General features: G+C 38.3%; 1 protein-coding gene and 2 long non-coding RNA genes across 4 annotated transcripts in view; 1 reads left to right on the top strand and 2 right to left on the bottom strand.

Moving 5' to 3' along the window:
• LOC309647170 overlaps positions 1–12,711 on the bottom strand; it is a 473,470-nt gene that overhangs the window by 152,158 nt on the left and 308,601 nt on the right. The window lies entirely within an intron of this gene.
• LOC309647165 overlaps positions 1–12,711 on the top strand; it is a 56,123-nt gene that overhangs the window by 15,784 nt on the left and 27,628 nt on the right. The gene's annotated exons all lie outside the window — the stretch shown is intronic.
• NECAB1 (N-terminal EF-hand calcium binding protein 1) overlaps positions 1–12,711 on the bottom strand; it is an 88,382-nt gene that overhangs the window by 68,519 nt on the left and 7,152 nt on the right. For both annotated transcript variants that reach the window (XM_082434195.1, XM_082434196.1), the window contains exon 1: positions 3,832–12,711. This exon is cut by the window's right edge. The gene's annotated coding sequence lies outside the window, so the exon portion shown is untranslated. The remainder of the gene's footprint in view (positions 1–3,831) is intronic.

The following is a 12,711-nucleotide window of genomic DNA, read 5'->3' as shown; positions in this document are numbered from 1 at the left end:
AGTTGTGGCTTTTTCTTTTCTGCTTAGAAAAGTCCCTTTAACATTTCTTGTGAAGCTGGCTTGGTGGTGATGCTGTCTTTTAGCTTTTTCTTGTCTGTAAAACTTTTGATCTCTTCTTCATATCTGAATGAAAGCTTTGCTGTATAGAGTATTCTTGTTTACAGGTTTTCCCCTTTCATCACTTTAAATAGATCATGCCACTCTTCCTGGCCTGCAGAGTTTCTGCTGATAAGTAAGCTGATAGCCTATGGGAGTTCCCTTATATGTAATTTGTTGCTTTTCCCTTGCTGCTTTTAATATTGTCTCTTCATCTTTGATTTTTGCCATTTTATTATAATGCTTCTCAGTGTGTCACTTTGGGTTGAACCTGTTTGGCACTTTCTATCATTCCTGGACCTGAATTACTGTTTCCTTTCCCAAATTAAGGAAGGTTTCAGTACTGTCTTCAACTATGTTCTCTGCCTCTTTCTCTCTCTCTATTCTCTTCTGGGACCCCTATAATGCAAATGTTAGTATACTTGATGTAGTCCCAGTGGTCTCATAAATAGTTCTATTTCTTTTTTTTCTTTTCTTCCATTCAGCTTGAGTGATTTCACTACTCCGTCTTCCAGCTTGCTGATTTGTTCCTCTATAGTATCCAATTTATTGTTGATTCCTTCTAGTGCATTTTTTATTTCAGTTTTGTATACTTCATCTCTGTTTGGTTCTTCTTTATATTTTCTATCTCTTTGTTAAAAACTTCTGATATTTCCCTCTGTTTATCCAAACTCTTCTCTCAGGTTCTTTGAACATCTTTATGATAATTAACTTGAACTCTTTATCAGATACATCACTAACCTCCACTTCACTTAGTTCTTCTTCTGGAGTTTTATCTTGTTCCTTCATTTGGGACTAATTCTTCTATCAATCACCTCATTTTGCCTAATTTGCTGTTTTTATTTCTAAGTATTTGGTAGGTTTGTTACATTTCCTGACTTTGGAGAGGTGTCCTTTTGTAGGAGATGTCCTATGTGTACCTGTGGTGCATTCCTCTATGGTCACCAGAGCTACATGCTTTAGGGGTGCCCCCTATTTGTGTTTTGTGGGTACTTCCATTTTGGCTGACTGACTACTGTGGCTGGTCTGGTAGGTGTGGCTAGCCCCTGTCTGGTTGATTGCCAGGTCTTGCCTTGGGCAGAGGATGCCAACTACTTGTGGGCGAGGGCTGGTCATGACATGGCTGACTGCAGTGTCCTGGGATTCCTGGGGCTAGTGCTGGATCAGTGGCAGGTGGATCTTGGTGCTGGGGTGGGTGGCTGTAGGGCCACAGGTGCCAGATCTAGTCTTGCCCTACTCGTGTATAAGGCAAGTTCCAGACATGGTTTGCTGCAGGGTCCAGGGTGTCCCAAAGCTGGTGTCAGCCTGCTCGTGAGTGGGGCTGGATCCCAGGGCAGCTGGCTGAGGGATTCAAGGTGTCTCAGAGCTGGTGTCTCAGAGCCGGGGCCTAAAGGGTTGGAGTCAGCTTACTAGTGGGCTGCACTGAGGCCTTGAGCATACCAATCCTAATGCCAGCTCACTGGTGGGCAGACCCGGGTTCCAGGTTCTCTGAATGCTGGGTCCTGAGGGTACCAGAGTTGATGTGTAGGCCTGTTGGTGTGTGGGTCTAAGTCCCAGGGGATCCTGGGGCTGGTGCCTGCTCAATGGTGGGTAAAGCTAGTCCTAGGGCTAGTGCCAGCCCATTGGTCAGTAGAACTGTGTCTCAGGGTCTCTGGCTGAAGACCCCTGGGGAGGGGATCCCAGATTTGTTGTCAACCCACTGTGGGTGAAGTTGGGTCCTGATAGCAGACTGTGGGACCCTGTAGTTTCTTGGGGCTAGTGCCAGTGCTTTGGTGGGTGTGGCCAGGTCCTGAGCCCTCTGGTGGGTAGGGTTGGGTCCTGGAGCAGCTGTGGACTCAGGGATTCTTAAGTCAGCCAGCTTGCTGGTGGGTGAGCCTGTGTCCCCACCTGACTAGCTGCTTGTCTTGAGGCATATTAGTACTAGTGCTCACAAGCTGGTGGGCAGGGACAGGTCTCAGCACTAATTAGCTAGAAGAAGGATTCCAAAATGGTGCCTGCCAGCACCAGTGTCCTTGTGGTAGAATGAGCTCCCCAAAATAGCTGCCACCAGTGCATGTCCCCAGGATGAGTTACAATTGCTTCCTGCCTCTCCAGGAAGCTCTCTAAGATCAGCAGGTAGGTCTGACCCATTCTCTTTCCAAGTCACTACTTCTTACCTGTATCCCAGAGCATGTGAGAATTTTTGTGCACATTTTAAGAGTGGAGTCTCTATATCCCACAGCCTTCTGGCTCTCCCCAAGGTGAACCCTGTTGGCCTTCAAAGTCAAATGTCTGGGGGTTTGATTTCCTGGTGCAGAACCCCAAGCTGTAGACCCTGATGTGGGGCTTGAACCCCTTGCTCACTTGTGGAGAAGCTCTGTGATTGTAATTATCCTTTCATTTGTGGGTCACCCTCTTAGGTATATGGATCTTGACCATACCACTTCTCTGCCCCGCCTACCCATCTTGTTGTGATTCCTTTTCAATGTATCTAGTTGCAGAATATCTTTTCTGCTAGTCTTCTTGTCTTTCTCATCAATAGTTGCTCTGTAAATAACTGTGACTCTGATGTGACCCTGGGAGAAGGTGAGCTCAGGGTCTTCCTGTTCCACCATCTTGGTCACTCCTACAGTGGTTCTAAATGAGCTTCATGATTTTTCCTGTACTTTTGATACTGATCAGGAGAAGATATTGCCCCAAGTAGTCCCTGATCCTAAGAAACTACATGAGGAGTAGAGCTGAATCCAACCTGCAGGCTGGAGCCACATCCAGCTGAGATCATTCAAATCACAGTCAAACATAGACCCATGAGAGAAAAGAACCAAATATTTCCAGTTGTAATCACTGAGATTTTGAGGTTGTTTCACTGTAAAAAATGACTAATAATCCATTACCCCTAGACAAATAGCTTTACTTTCTGGGGAGATGGAGATACTAACATCTATCTTATAAGGTGTTAGGATAAAATAAGACAGTGTTCAAGAAAGCACTTTGAAATCTTTCAAATACAATCTGTGTAAATACAGGCTATATCTATACATTGATTTTCTGAAATGGTAGATATTTAAATATTCATTTATGTTAAAATGACATGTTCAAGTGATATGTGCAGGTACATACAGATACATATATACATACATATGCATATATATTCATACTTTATAAAAATTACTCTATTTAGCAACATAAGTTTTCATATTTCAAACTGATTTTAAAGTAATTAATATAGATTACATGGTTAAAATATGATGACCTAATGAATATTATTAAGGTCTCAGTCTCATAAATCATACACTACATTATGCACTTCAAAAGCCACCATAACTTTAGTCCTGTTATGAAAGGAACCAATAACCTTTTCCTAAAATGAATTTAGAGTATGCTTAACCAGGCTTGGGGATCTGGGATTAGGGTGCAGACTAAAGGACACCTCCTTTGTTTGGAGATGATGATGATTTCTATAGGTCTTAAGTCTTTCACATTTTAGGTGATTGAGTCACTTTCTTCCCTACCTATCATGTCTCTGCGTACTGCCCAAGCACAACTGCTAGGATTCTGACAGAACTGATGATTAGGATCACCACCCTAGTCCTTAATATCTTAGACTCTTTACCACTTTGGTTTTCAAACAAATTTGTTTGGTGTAAGAAAAGCATTCCACGATTATAATTTTAGTCGCCTTTTGGTCCTTTTTAAATAAGTCAATATGAAGATACAATTGAGTCAACTTCAAGAAAAATGACAAAGCTTCATTACCTGCACCATAGACATTAAACTGAGGGCTGTTGGGAGAGAAGCTGTTGTGTCTCTGGACTCGACGACTTGATCGTTTTCCAGGCCATTGAATCGACAGGACTTCTGGTTTGGTTGGCCCTTGTCTTGAACAACAAAGACAGTATTTAACCTCAATGTCAGGGCTTCAGTCTTTTACCTCAAGGAACAGATCTTCAAAGATCAGTCACAAAGATTTTCTAGTGTAGTGAAATGAAAACTTATGAGAACTATGGCTTGGCAACACGGTCTAGAGATACATGGTAATGTGGCATCATAAGTGAAACTAAGGAAAAGAGGGGGGAACATGGCAGAGTAGAAGGACCTTGAGCTCACCTCCTCTCACTAAACTCAATATTTTGTAATAATCTATAAAGGAAAAGAATCTGAGAAAGAAAAAAAAATATATATATATATATATAAAACCGAATCACTTTGCTGTACACCTGAAACCAACACAACATTGTAAATCAACTATACTTCAATAAATTATTTTTAAAGTTATTAAGCAGAAAAAAAAAGAAAAGACATTGGGCTTTTTTAATTCTTGTAATTTAAAAGTTTGAGTAAAAAATCATACCTTGATTTGTAATTTAAGAAAAACTACTTTCTTTTATTGCCAAATTATCAGTGGAAAGAATGTTTATTTGTATGCTTCCATTGTATTTTGTTTAGTTTGAGAACACCTATGGAGGTTTTTTTTTTCCTTTTATTCAATTTTTAACTTAACTGCATAAATCAAAGCTAAATATACAAATAGTTAAAAAGTCAAATAATTCTATAAACTTATTCCTACAAACAGGTTCTCCCCTTCACCATACTGTACCCTCATTCTCCTTACACAAAGACAACACTTTTCAACAAGTGTTTATTTGTGTTTATCTATATATAACAATACTATCTCTTGGGGAGGTGTGACCAAGATGGTAAAGTAGGGAGACACTGAGCTCACCTCCTCCCATGGGCATAACAAACTTACAACAATTTACAGAGCCACTGTTGAGAGCAACAACCTGAAGACTATGAGAAAAGATTTTCCACCACTAAAGGAACCACAATGAGATGGGTAGGACAAATGGAGATGCAGTATAGTCAAGATCCACACCCTTGGGTAGGCAACCCACAAAGAGAAAGAAAACCACAATTGCAGAGGTTATTCCCAAGAAATGAGGGGTCCAACTACCACATTGGGCTCCCAAGCCTGAGGGTTCTGTACTGGAAAGATGAGCCCCCAGAACATCTGGCTTTGAAGGCCAGTGGGGCTTGCATACAGGAGAGCTGGAAGGCTCTAGGCAACAGAGACTCCAGTCTTAAAGGGCACAAACAAAATCTCACACAATCTGAGATCCACAGTGAAAGAGTAATTTAAAAGAATCCTGGGTCAGACCCAAGCTCTCCAGCTGATCTTGGAGAGCTTCCCAGAGAGGCAGGAGGTAACTGCAACTCTCCCTGAGGACACAGAGAGTGGTAGCAGCCATTTTTAGGAACTTGCTCTACCACAAGGACACTGGTGCTGGCAAACACCATTTTGGAGTTCTTCCTCTCACATATTAGTGCTGGGGGTTTACCTGTACTTTAGCAAATTGGCGTTCGTCCTGGGAACCACAAACCCAGCAGCCAGCCACAAGAGACCCAGCTCTGCCCACCATCTGCCCCAGGACCTGGCCTGTCCCAGTCCCAGGTACCTTGGACACCACAGTTAGCCACCCTGAAACCCAACGCTGCCAAACAGTGGACTGGCACCAGCCCTGGGACTCCCCAGACCATGCAGTTAGCCACACTGGGACCTGGACCTGCCCATCAGCTACTACAAAGCTGGGCCTAGTAGCCAACTGGACCAGAGAAAAGCCCCACCTGCCAGCACACCCATAGTAATTGGTCCCACCATAACAGAAGGGCCCATGCAGCCCACATAGTGGGTATGCCTAGAGTATATAGCTCTGGTGAACAGAGGGAAGTGTTTTGCCAGGCCCAATATGATGTCTCCTATAGAAGTCCACTTCCTCAAGATCAGGAAACATAACTGACTTACCTAATACATAGAAATAAAACAAAGAATTTGGCAAAATGAGGTGACAGAGGAATATATTCCAAACGAAGGAACAAGATAAGACCCCAGAAGAAGAACTAAGCAAAGTGGAGATAAGCAATCTACCCAATAAAGAGTTAAAGCTAATAACCATAAAGAGGCTCAACAAACTCAGGAGAATAATGGATGAACACAGTGAGAAATTTCAGAGTTAGATAAAAAATCTAAACACAGCTGAAGAATACAATAATTGAAATAGAAATACATGGAAGGAATCAACAGTAGAGTAGATGATACAGGAGGAATGGATCAGTGCCTGGAAGACAGAGTAGTGGAAATCACCCAGGCTGAACAGAAAAAAGGAAAAATAATTTTCAAAAATGAAAATAGATTAAGAGACCTCTGGAACAACATCAAGGTAACTTACATTACCATTACAGAGGGCCCAGAGGAAAAGAGAAACAGAGGAAGAAAACTTACTTGAAGAAATAAAGGCTAAAAACTTCCATAATCTGAGAAAAACAACAGACATCCAGGTCCAGTAAGAATAGAGGATCCCAAACAAAATGAGCTCAAAGAGATCCACACCAAGACAAATTGTAATTTAAATGGCAAAATATTATAGATAAAAAGAGAATCTTAAAATCAGCCAGAGAAAAGCAACTAGTTATGCACAAGGGAACTTCCGTAAGACTATCAGCTGACTTTTCAGCAGAAACTTTTCAGGCCACAAGCAAGTGGTAAGATACATTTAAAGTGATGAAAGAAAAAACTTATAATCAAGAAGACTCTACCTGGCAATGCTATTATTCATATTTGAAGGAGAGATAAAGAGTTTTACAGACAAGCAAAACCTAAGAGTTCAGCATCACTAATCTAGCTTTACAATAAATGTTAAAGGGACTTTTCTATGTGAAAAAGAAAAGACCATAACTAGAAATATGAAAATTATGAAAAGAAAACCTCATTGGTAAAGGAAAATATGCAGTAAACGTGGTAGATCAACCACTTATAAAGCTAGTAAGAAGGTTAAAAGACAAAAGTAGTAAAATCATTTATAACCACAATAAGTAGTTAAGAGATTTACAAAAGAAAAGGATATAAAATATAAAGTCAAAAACATTAAATGTGGCAGGGGGAGTAAAAATGCATTGTTGTTAGAATGTGTTTCAACTTAAGAGATCAGCATGTTTAAATAATCACGGATATATATAGGTTGTTATATATAAATGCCATGGGAACTACAAACCAAAAATCTATAATAGAGATACACACACAAAAAAGAAAGGAATCCAAACATAACATTAAAATAGTCATCAAATCAAAAGGGAAAATAGCGAAAGAGCTAAGTTACTAAAGAACTATACAAAACCCGCAAACAATTAACAAAATGGCAATAAGTACATATCTATCAATAATTAATTTAAATGTAAATGAACTAAATCCTCCAATGAAAACACAGAGAGTGGCTTAATGGATTAAAAAAAAACAAGACCTGTATAAGCTGTCTACAAGAGACTCACTTCATATCTAAAGATACAGATGCTGAAAGTGAAGGGATGGAAAAAGTACTCCATGAAAATGGAAATGAATAGATACTTGGGTTAGCAGTACTTACATCAGACAAAATAGACTTTAAACAAACTATAAAAAAGAGACAAAGAAGGACATTACATAATGATAAAATAATCAATTCAAAAAAGATATAGCAAATGTAAATGCATACACACCCAACATAGGAGCAATTAAATACATACAGCAAATATTAACAAACATAAAGGGAGAAATTGACAGTAATACAATAATACTAGGGAACTTGTAAGAGCTGGTTCTTTGAAAAGATAAACAAAATTGATAAACCTTAATCCAGACTCATCAAGAAGAAAAGGGAGGGCCCAAATCAATAAAACCAATAAAATCAGAAGAAAAATAAGGGGGGAAGCTACAACTGACATCACTGAAATACAAAGGACCATAAGAGATTACTAGAACAAATACTTGCCAACAAATTGGGAAACCTAAAAGAAATGGACAAATTCCTAGAAACATACAATCTCCCAAGTATGAATCAGGAAAAAATAGAAAATATAAACATACCAATTACCAGTAATAAAATTAAATCAGCAATCAAAAAAAAAAAAAAAACCTCCCAAATAACAAAAGTCTAGGAGCACATGGCTTCACAGGTGAATTCTAGCAAACACTTAAAGAAGAATCAACACCAATCCTTCTCAAACTATTCTAAAGATTTGCAGAGGAAGTTAAGCTTCTGAACTCATTCTATGAAGCCAGCATCACCATGATACCAAAACCAGCCAAAGACACCTTGCAAAAAGAAAATTACAGGCCAATATCACTGATGAACATAGATGCAAAAATCCTTCACAACTTATTAGCAAACTAAATTCAACAAAAGACTCATACACCATGATCAAGTGGTATTTATCCCAGGTATGCAAGGATAATTCAATATCAAAACAATCTATGTGATACACTACATCAAGAAATTGAAGAATAAAATTCATATAATCATCTCATAGATAGAGAAAAGTCTTTTATCAAAATTCAACATCCATTTATGATAAAAACTCTCCAGAAAGTGGGTATAAAGGGAATATTCCTCCACAAAATAAGGTCATATATGACAACCCACAGCTAACATCATACTTAATGGTGAAAAGCTGAGAGTATTTCCTCTAAGATTAAGAGCAAGACAAGGATGCCCACTCTCACGACTTCTATTCAATATAGTATTGGAAATCCTAGCAAAAGCAATCAGACAAAAAAAAAAAAAAAGAAAGAAAGAAAGAAAGAAAGGGAATCCAAATTGTAAAGGAAAAAGGAAAACTTTCACTGCAGATGACATGATACTATATATAGAAAATCCTAAAGATGCCACCAGAAAACCTAGTAGAACTAATAAATGAATTTAGTAAATTTGCAGGATAAAAAAAAAATATACAGAAATCTATACACTAACAATGTTTCTATATACTAACAACAAACTATCAGAAATTTAGAAAACAAGCCCATTTATTACAATTGTATCAAAAAGATTAAAATTTCTAGGAATAAATCTAACCAAAGAGGTAAAAGCACTACAGTCAGAAAAATGTAAGATATTGATGAACTGAAGACAACACAAATGAAAAGATATACTGTGCTCAATGATTGGAAGAATTAATATTGTTACCGTGACCATACTACCCAAGGAAATATAAAGACTCAGTGCGATCTCTATCAAAATAAGAATGGTATTTTTCTCAGAGCTAGAATAAATAATTCTAAAATTTGTATGGAAACACAAAAGACCCTGAAGAACCTAAACAATCTTGAGAAAGAACAAAGTTGGAGGTGTCATGCTCTCTTAATTCAAAATGTACTACAAAGCTATGGTAATCAAAACAATATTCTACTGGCACAAAAACAGATAGCTAGATCAATGGAGCAGAATAGAGAGGTAGAAATAAACTCACCCTTACATGATTAATTAACCTAGGACAAAGGAGGGAAGAATATACAATGGGGAAAAAACAGCTTCTTCAGTAAATTTTGGGAAAACAGCTATGTGCAAAAGAATCAAACTGGACTACTTTATAACACCATATACCAAAAAGAAAAAAAAAAGAAAAATGAAAATCGATTAGAGTCTTAAATGCAAGACCCGAAACTATAAAACCCCTAGAAGAAAACATAGGCAGTAAGTTCTTTGACCTCAGTCTTAGCAATATTTTTCATACCTGTATCCTCAGCAAGGGAAACAAAACCAAAAATAAACAAATGGGACTGCAACAAGCTAAATAACTTTTTCAGTGAAGGAAACTATCAACAAAATGAAAATGCAGACTACTGAATGGGAGAAGATATTTAAAAATGATATAACTAATAAGGGGTTAATATCCAAAACACACAAAGAATTCGTACAACTCCTCAACATCAGAAAAACAAACAAGTCAATAAAAATGCATGGAGGACCTCAACAGACATTTTTTGAAAGAAGACATAGCAATGGCCAGCAGACATATGGAAAGATGCTCAACATCACTAATCATCAGGGAAATGAAAATCAAAATCACAATGAGATATCACCTCCCACCCTTCAGAATGGCTGTTATCAAAAGGGCAACAAAAAACAATTGTTAGTAATGTTGTTGAGAAAAGGGGGGCCTCGTGCACTGCTGGTGGGAATGCAAATTGGTACAGACACTATGGAACACATTATAGATGCTCCTCAAAAGATTAAAAATAGAACTACATATGATCTATCAATTCCACATCTGAATGTTTTTCCAAAGGAAAAAAAAACTATACTTTGAAAAGTTGAAAAGAGGGACTTCCCTGGTGGCACAGTGGTTAAGAATCTGCCTGCCAATGCAGGGGAGGTGGGTTCGAGCCCTGATCCAGGAAGATCCCACAAGCCATGGAGCAACTAAGCCCATGCACCACAACTACTGAGCCTGTTCTCCAGAGCCCGTGAGCCACAACTACTGAGCCCGTGAGCCACAAATACTGAAGCCTGCATGCCTGGACCCCATGCTCCACAAAAAGAGAAGCCACCGCAATGAGAAGCCTGTGCACTGCAATGAAGAGTAGCCCCCACTCACCTCAACGAAGATGCAACACAGCCCAAAATAAAATATAAATTAATTAATTAATTTTTTAAAAAGTTGACAAGATATACACACCCCTGTGTTCACTGCAGTATTTTTTTTTACAATAGCTATGATATGGAAGCAACCTAAGTGTCCATCAGTAGATGAATGGATATGTGTGTGTGTATGTGTGTCTGTGTCTGTGTGTGTCTATTTACATATATGATATACGTGTATATATATACATACATATGTATATATATTTGTGTGTGTTTATATATATATTCACGCACACACACACAATGGAATATTCCTCAGTCATCAGAAAAGAATTATGCTAAGTGAAGTATGTCAGAGAAAGATAGACCATATGATTTCACTTATATATGCAATCTCAAAAACAAAATGAACAATCATACCAAAACAGAATCAGACTCATAGTTACTGAGAACAAACTGGTGGTTGCCAGAGGGGAGGGGGGATGGGAAGAGTGAAATAGGTGAGGGAGATTAAGAATTACTAATTTCCAGTTACAAAATAAATGAGTCACAGGGATGAAATGTACAGCATGGGGAATATAGTCAATAATATTGTAATAACTTAGTATGGTGACAGATGGTAACTAGACTTATTGTGGTGATCTTTTTGCTATCTCTTTCTTTTTCAGTTTTAGGCTTTAGCTATCAAATTCCCTATATGAAAAGCTCAGGCCAAAGATATATACATGGAAATGTAAGGAACTTCCAGGAAGGCTGTTTAAAAGGAAGAATTGAGCTGAGAGGCTGCCTATTCTTTCCTTATACTTCTTTCCTGGTTGGAATATGAACATGGTATCTGGAATTCCAACAACCAGCTTTGGCATGAGGCAAACTTGCAATTGAAAGTCATGTACGAAGATGTGAAAAAGATAGGAAATCTATGATAAATCTGTAGAGCTTCCATACTTGCCTTAGACTGCCCACCACCAGGCTCTTTAGCAGGAAATAATAAGCTCTTATGTGATTAAGCCACTTTTCCCCCTCTGTTATATGGAAACCCCCCCACCCAAAATTTAATGTTAATTTATTATCAGCTGTGGAAGATTCCTTTAGCCTCTCTCTTATTTTGGATTCTCCCTCCCCACCCCACCTCTGATCTTTATCTTTTTTTTTAAACTGGATTTTATTTTTCTCTTAGTTTATTCCTTTGTTTTGGAGAGAAAATGCCTAACTGCTTCATAAGAAATGGAATACCATAAGAGGCAAAATTCTTGAGACACTGCATGTATAAAAATACTTTAATTTTATCCTCCAGCATTATTAGTGGTTTTATGGAGTAAAGAATTTTAGGTTGCAAATCTTTTCCGTTCAAATTTTGAAGAAGTTGCTTGATTGAATTTTAGCTTCCAGTCTCATTATTGAAAAATATAGTGTTTTCTTTATCATTTGGGTTTTTCTCTCTGGGAGTTTTTAGACACTTCTCTTCATCTCCAGTGTTCTGAAATTTCATAATGGCATGCCTTGGCATGTGACTTTTATTATTCATTATAATGGCTCTTAGTCTGTTCTATCAACCTGGAAACTCATGCTCTTGTTCTGAAAATTATTTCTTTGATAATGTCTCTCCTGTGTTCTATTTCTAGAAAATGTCATCACACTTTTATCTCCAAATCTTCCTCATAGGTTTTCATTTCTACAATCAGAATTTCCAAGAACTGTTTTCTGTGCTTTCAATATTCTTTTTTTTAAATAACATCCTGTCCTTAATTCATAAATGCAATATCTTCTCTTTGATTTTTGAGGGTATTGATGATTTACTTTTTGAAGTTGTCTGCTCCCTGGATATTTCTGTTTCAAGTTTTGTTTCTTGTGTTTGACTTGTTCTCTTGGTTGTCCCTGCCTATCTCAGAAGAAGGAACCACAGGAATGATTGGAATCTGTATGTGTATGTTGGGGACAGCCAACTTGCAGCCTCCATTGTAGGGTGGCCTGGCTTGGCCTGTTCATTGGAGGACACTGACTCCCAGTACTTTTAAGTCTTTTCTCTAAGACTGATGAGATCGCTAAAAGAAGGAGGTCCCAACTGGAAGGAATAAGCCCAACTGCCAGTCCTCTGGGAACATAGGATTCTGAGGGGGTTTCAAATCTCACTGTTCAGTATGGAGACTTTTACTTAGTGCCTCATTTTTTAGTATTGTGCTCTGACACCCTGTTGTGCCAGTGTATATCTGTTCACCTACTCCAGAGAGTATACCTCTAGGCTTCC

Source organism: Balaenoptera physalus, assembly GCF_965194825.1.
Source record: "Balaenoptera physalus genome assembly, chromosome: 17".
Classification (NCBI taxonomy): Eukaryota; Metazoa; Chordata; class Mammalia; order Artiodactyla; family Balaenopteridae; genus Balaenoptera; species Balaenoptera physalus.
Note: the sequence above shows the minus strand (reverse complement) of the source record. Positions and strands in the feature narration are given on the sequence as shown.